General features: G+C 42.3%; 1 pseudogene; it reads right to left on the bottom strand.

Annotated features, from left to right (window-relative positions):
• Positions 1-8,345: 8,345 nt before the first annotated feature.
• On the bottom strand, positions 8,346-10,325 carry LOC144316702 (sororin-like; annotated as a pseudogene).
• Positions 10,326-11,713: the final 1,388 nt, after the last annotated feature.

Here is an 11,713-nt window from a genome sequence, read left to right as displayed (position 1 = left end):
TCCTTTCATTTTGTTTACAGTATTTTTTGGGGTGTACTTTTCTTAAGGGATTACATTTCACCTCCTAAATGAAACAATAAAAGGATTTCATGAGAAAATACGCAACAGCTCTTTTTTTAAGTTTCAGCCTATTGGCTAAAATCCTAAAAGTAATTTTATTTCTATTTTATATAAATTTATTGGAGTTCGATTTGCCAACATACAGTATAACACCCAGTGCTCATCCCGTCAAGTGCCCCCTCAGTGCCCGTCACCCAGTCACCTCAATCCCCCGCCCACCTCCCTTTCTACTACCCCATGTTTGTTTTCCAGAGTTAGGAGTCTCTCATGTTCTGTCACCCTCACTGATATTTCCCACTTATTTTCTCTCATTTCCCCTTTATTCCCTTTCGCTATTTTTTATATTCCCCACATGAATGAGACCATATACTGTTTGTCCTTCTCCGATTGACTTATTTCACTTAGCATAATACCCTCCAGTTCCATCCACGTCAAAGCAAATGGTGGGTATTTGTCGTTTCTAATGGCTGAGGAATATTCCATTGTATACATAAACCACATCTTTCGATGGACACCGAGGCTCCTTCCACAGTTTGGGTATTGTGGACATTGCTGCTAGAAACATCGGGGTGCAGGTGTCCCGGCGTTTCACTGCATCTGTATCTTTGGGGTAAATCCCCAACAGTGCAATTGCTGGGTCGTAGGGAGTAATTTTATTTCAACAAATCACATTTTCCTACTTTAGTTTTGTAGTTTTCTGTACGTTATAGTTGCTTTTATTAACACTTAGTGTTTATACAGGTAATTTATATTTGTGTGATAGTTTCTTGGCATAGGCACCTTGATCAGAGTATGCCCTGGATCATAATAAGAAAGGGTGATGCCCAAGTGATGTGCTGTTACCAAGCCTAAGAGTGGGGAAGCTGGCTTAAAGCAGTGAATCTAGGTTCTGGCTTTCTGTTCTGTGTTGCAATGGACTGGGAACCAATGTGTGGTTGTGCTACCACTTTCCTGGGACAGGTTCAGCAGAAGGCAGAAACGTGGTGAGCCACCCCCCACCCCCCCAGGAGAATGTCAAGGTCTGCACTGGGAGTCCCTAAAATTTGGAGTTTTGAAACTCAGTCCTATGCCTATGCCTAAGAAAAAAAAGCTCAGATGCAGGCAGGGTGAACAGAGTTCTAAGAGAAACCAGGGAGACATGAGTGATTGCTCTTCTGTGAGGGCTCACTGAAGTTGGGGCTAGAGGGGATACTGCCGAGTTTACCCTCATGAGTACTGAAAGCCTTCAGGGAGCAAAACAGCACCACCTAGTGAAATCTGGAGCCGCTTGCACTAAGCCCTGCCTCCCTGTGCACTGGAGGCATATTTCTACCAGGCCAGGGCAAGTCCACCTAGAAGAACCAGTGCAACAGACCCTCCAGAAGACTGGCACAAACAACTCACTTGCACCAAGTTTACTGATCATAGAGGACTGCACAGCTTCAGCTCTAGAGGAAAATAGTATCTAGCATCTTTGTACTTTTATTCTTCAGGGTTTTTTCAATTTTTTCAATTCTTTTGCTCTTAACAATTCTTATATACTTTATACTTTTCTTTCTTTTCATTGTATTTCCATAAGATTCGTTATATATAATATAAATACTAGCTGGGCTTGGAATAAGCATAAAAGACACTAAAGAATACCTTATCAAGATAAGAACTAAAATCTAGGGCCAAAATTAAAACTGCTATAACTGAGATGCAGTGCCAAGTGAAGCCTATAAAGATGAGGGCGAATGAAGTGGCAGAGTGAAGCAGTGATAGAGAAGGAAAAGTTATGGGAAATATTGAGCCAGAAAAGAAAACTATCATCACAAAGGTAGACTTAGGGAACTCAGTGGTTCAATAAAGCAAAATAATATCCTGATTACAGAAGTCTCAGAAGAGCAGGAGACAGGGACAGAAGGTTTATTTGAACAAATTATAGCTGAGAACTTCCCTAATCTAGGGAAGGAAACAAGCCTTCAAGTCCAGAGGGGAGAGAATTCCTCTCAATGAACAAAAATGGGTCAACACCATGACATATTAGAGCCAAACTTGCAAATTACAAAGATAAAGAGAAAATTCTGAAAGCAGCTCAGGACAAATGGTCTTTAAAAGAGTAGATGCATTAGGCTGGCAGCAGACTTGTCCACAGAGACCTGGCAGGCCAAAAGGTCTGGCATAATATATTCAATGTGTTAAATAGGGAAAATATACAGCCAAAAATACTTTATCTACCAAGGCTGTCATTCAGAATAGGGGTGATAGTTTTTGAGAAAAAAAAAAAAAAAAACTAGAGGAATTTGTGGACACTAAACCAGCCTTGCAAGAAATATTAGAGACCCTTTGAATGGAAAGATGGATCAAAAGTAAAAAAGACTAGAACAGGGAGAATATACAGGAACAGCAAATTTATAGGTGATACAATGGCAATAACTTCATATCTTTTAAGTTACTCAGAATGTAAATGCACTAAATGCTCCAATCAGGATATCAGAATGGATTTAAAAATAAGACCCATTAATAGGCTGCTTACAAGAGACTCATTTTAGCCCCAAAGACACCTCCAGATTGAAAGTGATAGAGTGGATATCCATTTATCATTCCAATGGAGATCAAAAGAAAGCTGGAATAGCCATCCTTATATCAGACAAATTAGATTTTAAACATAAGAGAGAAAGGTCACTATCATAATAAAGGGTCTATCCAACAAGAAGATATAACAATTGTAAATATTTATGCCCCTAACTTGGGAGCAACCAAACATATAAATCAATTAATAACAAACTTAAAGAAAGTTAATTGGTAATACAATAATAGTGCAGGATTTTAACACTCTACTCACAGCAATGGACAGATTATCCAGGCCCAATATCAACAAGGAAATAAGGGCTTTGAACAACACACTGGACTAGATAGACTTAACTTACATAATCAGAACATTTTATTTTAAAGTAGCAGAATACACAATCTTTTTGAGTGCACATGGAACATTCTCCAGAATGGATCACACAGTGGGTCCTAAATCAGGCTTCAACCAGTACAAAAAGATTGAGATGCCATGCATATTTTCAAACCACAATTGTATGAAACTAGAAGCCAACCTTAAGAGAAAATTTGGAAGGACCAAAAATAGAGGTTAAAGAGCATCCTACTAAAACATCAGTGGGGGGAATCCCTGGGTGGCGCAGCGGTTTAGCGCCTGCCTTTGGCCCAGGGCGTGATCCTGGAGACCCGGGATCGAATCCCACGTCGGGCTCCCGGTGCATGGAGCCTGCTTCTCCCTCTGCCTGTGTCTCTGCCTCTCTCTCTCTCTGTGTGACTATCATAAATAAATAAAAGTAAAAAAAAAAAATCTCAAAACCTTTGGGATGCAGCAAAGGTGGTCCTAAGTTGGAATTATATAGCAATATAAGCATTCTTCAAGAAGCAAGAAAAGTCTCAATTATACAGCCTAACCTTAAACCTAAAGGAGCTGGAAAAATAATAGCAAATAAAGCCTAAATCCAGCAGGAGAAGAGAAATAATAAAGAAGAGAGCAGAAATCAATGATATAGAAATCAAAACAGACAACACAGTGGAGCAGATAAACAAAACTAGGAGCCGGAGCTTTGAAATAATTAACAAAATTGATAAAACCCTAGCCAGATATACTAAAAAGAAAATAGAAAGGACCCAAATAAACAAAATCATGAATGAAAGAGGAGAGACCACAACCAACCCTGAAGAAATACAATTATAAGAGAATATTATGAGAAATCATATGCCAACAAATGAGGCAATGTGGAAGAAATGGATAAATTTCTAGAAACATAAAATACCAAAACTGAAATAGGAAGAAACAGAAAATCTAAATAGACCCATAACCAGTAAAGAAATTGAATTAGTAAAAGTCTCCCAACAAACAAGAGTCCAGGGCTGGGTGGCTTACCAGGGAATTCTACTAAACATTTAAAGATGAATTAATTTCTATTTTTTTAATAATTTTTTAAAGATTTATTTATTTATTCAGAGAGAGAGAGAAAGGCAGAGACACAGGCAGAGGGAGAAGCAGGCTCCATGCAGGGAGCCCGATATGGGACTCGATCCCGGGTCTCCAGGATCACACCCCAGGCTGCAGGAGGCGCCAAACCGCTGCGCCACAGGGGCTGCCCTAATTTCTATTATTCTGTAACTATTCCAAAAAATAGAAATAGAAGGAAAACTTCTAAACTCATTGTGTTATTAACTCATTCAAACATTACCTTGATCCCAAAACCAAAGACCACATTAAAAAAAGAATTATATATATTCCTGATGAACATGGCTGCAAAAACTCTCAATAAGATACTAGCTATTTGGATCCAACAGTATATTAAAAGGATTATTCACCATTACCAAATGGGATTTATTCCTGGGCTACAAGGGTAGTTAGACATCTGCAAATCAATCAACATGATACCCCACATTAATAAAAGAAAGGAAAAGAACCAAATGATCCTCAATAGATGCAGAAAAGGCATTTGACAAACTAGCATCCTTTCTTGATAAAAACCCTCAAGAAAGTAGGAATGGAGGGAAGATACCTTAAGATCATAAAGGCGATATACGAAAGACTGACAGATAATATCATCCTTAACAGGAAAAAACAGCTTTCCCTCTAAGGTCAGGAACATGACAGGGATTTCCACTCTCACCACTGTTGAATATAGTACTGGAAGTCTTAGCTTCAGCAATCAGACAACAAAAAGAAAAGAAATAAAAGGCATCCAAATAAGAAAAAAAGAAGTCAAACTTTCATTCTTCACAGGTGACATGATATTCTACGTAGAAAACCTAAAAAACTCCATCAAAAAATTACTAGAACTGATACAGGAATTCGGCAAAGTCACAGGATTTAAAGTCAATGCACAGAAGTCTGTTGTATTTCTATACAGTAACCATGAAGCAGCAGAAAGAGAAATCAAAGCAACAATTCCATTTACAATTGCACCAAAAACCATAAGATACCTAGGAATGAACCTAACCAAAGAGGCAAAAGATCTGTACTCTGAAAACTATAGAACACTTATGAAAGAAATTGAGGAAGACACAAAGATATGGAAAAACATTCCATGCTCATGGATTGGAAGAACAAACAATGCTAAAATGTCTATACTACCCAAAGAAATCTACACATTCAATGCAATCCCTATCAAAATACCACCAGCATTTTTTAGAGCTGGGACAAACAAGTCTAAAATTTGTAGGGAATGAGAAAAAACCTGAATAGCCAAAGGAATGTTGAAAAAGAAAATCAAAGCTGAAGGTATCACAATTCCAGACTTCAAGCTATATTACAAGGCTGTAGTCATCAAGACAAAATGATACTGGCACAAAAACAGACACATAGATCAATGGAACAGAATAGAGAACCCAGAAATGGACCCTCAACTCTAGGGTCAACTAATCTTCAACAAAGCAGGAAAGAATATCCAATGGAAAAAAGACAATCTCAAACAAATGGTGTTGGGAAAACTGGACAGCTACATGCAGAAGAATGAAACTGGACCACTTTTTTATACTACATACATAAATAAATTCAAAATGGATGAAAGACCTAAATGTAAGACAGAGATCCATCAAAATCCTAAAGGAGAACACAGGTAGCAACCTCTTTGACCTCAGGTGCAGTAACTACTTGCTAGACAGGTCTTCAGAGGCAAGAGAAACAAAAGCAAAAAAGGACCATTGGGACTTCATCAGGATAAAAAGCTTTTGCAAAGCAAATGAAATAATTAACAAAACTAAAATGCAAACCTTCAGAATGGGAGAGGATATTCACAAATGATATATCAGATAAAGGGCTAGTATACAAAATCTTTTTTTTTTTTTTTTAATTTTTATTTGTTTATGATAGTCACACAGAGACAGAGAGAGAGGCAGAGACACAGGCAGAGGGAGAAGCAGGCTCCATGTACCGGGAGCCCGACGTGGGATTCGATCCCGGGTCTCCAGGATTGCTCCCTGGGCCAAAGTCAGGCGCTAAACCGCTGCGCCACCCAGGGATCCCTAGTATACAAAATCTATAAAGAACTTATCAAACTCAATACCCAAAAAGCAGATAATCCGGTCAAGAAATGGACAGAAGACATGAACAGATATTTCTCCAAAGAAGACATACAAATGGCTAATAGATACATGAAAAGATGCTCAACGTCCCTCATCATCAGAGAAATACAAATCAAAACCACAATGAGATAGCATCTCACACCAGTCAGAATGGCTAAAATTAACAACTAAGGAAACAACAGATGTTGGTGAGGACGTGGAGAAAGGGGAAGCCTCTTACACTGTTGGTGGGAATGCAAACTGGTGCAGCCACTCTGGAGAACAGTATGGAGTTCCTAAAAAAGTTAAAAATAGAACTACCTTATGACCCAGCAACTGCACTATTGGGTATTTGTCCAAGGACACAAGTATAGTGATTTGAAGGGGCACATACACCCAATGTTTATAGCAGCGATGTCCACAGTAGCCAAACTATGGAAAGAGCCCAAATGTCCACTGACAGATGAATGGATAAAGAAGATGTGGTATATATTTATATTCCATTATATATATAATATATATTTATATTCCATTATATGTACATATATAATGGACTATTACTCCGCCATCAAAAAGAATGGAATCCTGCCATTTGCAATGATATGGATAGAACTAGAGGGTATTGGGTCACCTGGATGGCTCAGTGTTTGAGCATCTGCCTTTGGCTCAGGTTATGATCCCGGGGTCCTGGGATTGAGTCCCACAACAGGTTCCCCACAGGGAGCTTGCTTCTCCCTCTGCCTATGTCTCTGCCTTTCTCTGTGTCTCTCATGAATAAATAAATAAAATCTTTTAAAAAAATAAAAAGAACTAGAGGGTATTATGCCAAGAGGGTATTATGCTAATTATGAAATAAGTCAGTCAGAGAAAGACAAATACCATATGATTTCATTCACATGTGGAATTTAAAAAACAAAACAGATGAACATAGAGGAAGGGAAGGAAAAATAAGATAATGAGAGGGAGGCAAATAATAAGAGACTCTTAACTATGGGAAACAAACTGAGGGCTGCTGGAGGAGAGGGAGGTGAGGGCATGGGGTAATTGGGTGATGGGCATTAAGGAGGGTGTTATATGCAACTGATGAGTCACTAAATTCTACCCCTGAAACTATTAGAACACTATATATTAACTAAATTGAATATAAACTTAAAAAGGGGGTAGGGTAGCAGGGTTCCCCAGAGACAATGAAACGACACTCCCGGCCCGCCCAAGTCTGCTCCTCCCATCTCCTCAGGCAGCGTTCTGCTGTGAGGGGACCCTAAGGAAGCTGCAAGTTAAAACTGCTACCGACCCTTGCTCCCTGTAGCTGCAGAACACTTGCGGGACTAGGACTATGCAACCTTCTTTTCCCTCTAGAGCGGAGTAGACTCTGTGCACTTTACTTTGAAAGAAATAGAAGCGAGTGACAAGCAGGGCCCCTCCCGCCACAGCCTCCTTCCCTGCCCTGGGCAGGGGTCCGTCCAGGGCCGAGCCTGGGTCGGAAGCCCCTGGCGGCCACACCCTGAGACGCACTCTCCCGGCCCCGGGCGGCCAGGGCTCCGCAGCCGGGCATTCAGCGGGCATCTCAACAGCACAACAGAGCTCCAAGATACAGCTTCTCCTTAACAACAAACAAAAAGTACACACACACACACACACACACACGCACAGCTTCGCCTAGTGAACACTTATGGTCTGAGACCCAACCAAGCCTTCCCTCTCTCCTTCAAAATGTAAGACTGAGAGTGTCTGGCTTCTTCCTCACAGATCGAACTCTTCCCAGTCCATGAATTCTCTCATGGACCATCTAGAGAATCTAAGAGGGAGCCCAAGTCTCTTAACATACAGGTGGGCTCATCATGACTGGGACCAACAGAAGACAATGCAGGGGGGACTGCGTGAGACCAGCTGTGGCACCTGCAGAGCAGCTGCGTTAAGTCCTGTCTCACCTGCAATCCCAGCGCTTTCACCTCCCCTGCCTGTGCCAGTAACTGCTACTCCCTAGGCCCAACTGGAAAGCGGCGAGGCTCCTCTGGGAGAGGCTGTGGGGGCAGACTAGCCGCTGGAGGGCGGTGTGTGGCCAAGCCCAGCGAGCCGCATTTCCTGAGATCGCTCTTACCGCTACACAAGCCCTCAGAGGAGGACAGGCCTGTAGCAACGGCACTTGTACAGGTAACAAGGCCAGGGGAGGGGATGCCGAGTGTCTTCTCCACAGGGAGGAGGGGCTATGTACAGGGTAGGGGAGAGTAGAGCCAGGTACACCCCATGCCATCTCATTTAACCACAACATCAGGCTGCTCAGCAGCTTCAAATTCAGCATTCATGGCCACAGTCCATTCATCCAGCTCTGATTTCAGGATCTCCAGCACCTTCTTTGGTTTCTCTGTCACAGCTAGTGGGGGGATTCTTGGGATTTGTACCTGGGGCCAGGGCTTCAAAGGGACCTGAGGACTTCAGTTAACTTTGAACATACCACAGGTGAGAGTCTGGCCAAGTCTTCTGACCTCAGCAGCCCCTCAAAACCAAAGCAAGACAGACTGGGGTGAAGGTGGAGGCAGAGCCAAGGGTCTCCAGCTGGGCTGGAGCATCACCTGACTTTTTCAGACATTTCTAAGTTTCTGGTGTCCAGGTCTTCTTCCCTAGAGTTGGACTCAACACTTAGTGGGTACAGCACAAGAGTGGTGGTGGGGGTGACATGGATGCTACTACATATCTTGAAGAGGTTCTCCCCAGCAGGCTCCTTGCTAAGTCAGTTGTTTTCTTTCTCCAAGAGAAAAACAATCCTTATGCTTCTTTGATGTGTGTGGACAGACAGGATCTCTACAGTACAGGGCACAATCTTCAAAACGGTGGGCTTTTTTTTAAGTCTCTTTTATTCAAGTAATTTTTACACCCAACATGGGATTCGAACTCATGACCATAAGACCAAGAGTCACATGCTCTTCTGACTGAGCCAGCCAGACACATCTTAAAATGATGGGCTTTGGCTTTGGAGCCACATGGGGTGCCTTGGCAAGATTTCAGAGAGGGGGCTTGATCAGAGCCTGATTTCTGCTGAGATCTCCACAGAGACTGAGTAGGAATGGGGCCCTGGGCCTGGAGCACTGGGCAGCCACTCTGGCCCACATTCAAGGATTAGCCTTGGTCTCTATCTCTGCCACTACTGGGGCTCACACCAACCCAGAAGGCCAATGTAAACCTTACATGGCTTATTTTTGAAAAATAGTCCTCAGTCCTTCTCCCCTTTATTTTTCATCACCAAGACTTTTTCTTTTAGCCATTTCCTTTTTAAAAGATTGATTTTTAAAGATTTTATTTGTTCATTCATGAGAGACACAGAAAGAGAGGCAGAGACATAGGCAGAGAGAGAAGCAGGCTCCCCATAGGGAGCCAGATGCAGGACTTGATCCCAAGACCCCCAGATCAGGACCTGAATCAAAGGCAGATGCCCAACCACTGAGCAACCTAGGTGTCCCTGAAGATTTATTTATTTGAGAGAAAGAGAGAGAGAGAGCGAGAGCGCGAGTGAGCACACACACATGAGCAGGGAGAGGGGGAAAGAGAAGTCTTGCCTTTGCCATTGGTTTCTGGCAGGTAATCTACTACGCCCTTGGAACATGCCAGAAAGTCTAACAAAGTGATTTATGGTGGAGCTTTGGATCATGACGCCAGAGTTATTAGACTCTGAGGTTAGACATGGAGGAGTCAACCACTGAGCTCCAATAAAAATTCTGGACACTGAGGCTCAGATGAACTTCCCGGGTTGGCAGTATTCCAGGTGTGTTGTTAAACACTGATGCCAAGAGAATAATGCACCCATGACTCCACAGGGAAGGGAGAACAGAAGCTCTGTTTGGTATCCTCCTGGACTCTGCTCTGTGTGCTTTTCCCTTGGCTAATTTTAACCTGTAACAGTGTAACTGTTTCAGTGAGTTCTGAGTCTTTCCAGTGAATTATCAAACCTAAGAGTGCTTTTGGGAATCTCCTGAAGCTACAAGTGGTGTCAGAAGTGAGGCTGGTCTTATGAGAACCATTTTTCCTTTAACTGTATAGTTGGCTAAACTGGCATAACACTCCTGAGTGATTCCCCTCCCCTGGAATGTGCATGGGACCTCTGACTCGCTTCCAACCAATTAAATATGGTAAAGGAGATGCAATACACATGATTATGTGTATGCAATTATGTTAAATAAGACTGTGGCACAGCCTCTTGCTAGTCTCTCCCTCCCTTGAGCTCTAAGGTAACCTGTCATGTTGGGTGGGCTTCCAGGGCAAGGAACCCAAGGCAGTTCCTAGCAGCTAAGGACAACCTCTGGCTGACAGAAAGAAATTGAAGTCCTCAGCCTTACAAATATATGGAGCTAAATACTGCCAACAAAGATGGGGATCCTTCTCGGTCAAGCCTCAGATGAGACTGCAGCACCAGCTGCCACCTTGATGGTAGCCTTGTGAGACCCTGGGCAGAGCCATGCCCAGGACCTTGACCCATACACACTAAGAAAATAAATGTGTGTTGTTTTAAGCCACTAAGTTTGTGGTAACTTGTTATGCAGCAATAGGAAACCGTAGAAAATCCAATCCCTCTACCCAACTGTCACCATATAAGCACCTAGCCTGTTTCCTTACCCTCCCCAAAATACTTAATCATAATTTTTTAGAGATTTTATTAACTTATTCATGAGAGACACAGAGAGAGGCAGAGACATAGGCAGAGGGAGAAGCAGGCTCTCTGCAGGAAACCCAATGCGGGACTCCATCCAGGACCCCAGGATCACAACCTGAGCCAAAGGCAGACACTCAACCATTGAGCCACCCAGGAACCCCAATTTATTTTTTTTATTTTATTTTATTTTTTTTAATTTTATTTATTTATGGTAGTCACAGAGAGAGAGAGAGAGGCAGAGACACAGGCAGAGGGAGAAGCAGGCTCCATGCACCAGGAGCCCGACGTGGGATTCGATCCCGGGTCTCCAGGATCGCGCCCTGGGCCAAAGGCAGGCGCTAAACCGCTGCGCCACCCAGGGATCCCAGGCACCCCAATTTAATAATAACTCTTAGTCAATGGTTATATTACTTTGACTTCATATATAAATGCAGCTAAGCAATATTCTTAAATCAGACTTTTCTTGCACACATTTGTTTTCCTCCTGGAATTAAAAGAAGTTTGGAGTTGTTTGGTTTTTGTCTAGTTTTCTATTATTTAGCATTCACGGCCCCCAAAACTCTTCTCCAAATGTCTAACTTTTCTCTTAGTATGTTTAAGTTGTTAAACAAGATATATAAAATGCAAAAACCACAAAGGAGAAGACTGATAAATTTAACCACGCTAAAATTTTTTTAAAGATTTTATTTTTTTAAGATTTTATTTATTCATTCATGAGAATACACAGAGAGGAGAGAGAGAGAGAGAGAGAGAGAGAGAGAGAGAGAGAGGCAGAGACACAGGCAGAGGGAGAAGCAGGCTCCATGCAGGGAGCCCGACGTGGGACTCGGTCCGGGGTCTCCACAATCACACCCTGAGCTGTAGGTGGCGCTGAACCGCTGAGCCACGGGGGCTGCCCTTATTTATTTATTTTAAAGATTTTATTTACTTATTCATGCGAGACACAGAGAGAAAGGGGCAGAGACCCAAGCAGAGGGA

This window comes from Canis aureus, chromosome 7 (assembly GCF_053574225.1).
Source record: "Canis aureus isolate CA01 chromosome 7, VMU_Caureus_v.1.0, whole genome shotgun sequence".
NCBI classification, from domain to species: Eukaryota; Metazoa; Chordata; class Mammalia; order Carnivora; family Canidae; genus Canis; species Canis aureus.
Note: the sequence above shows the minus strand (reverse complement) of the source record. Positions and strands in the feature narration are given on the sequence as shown.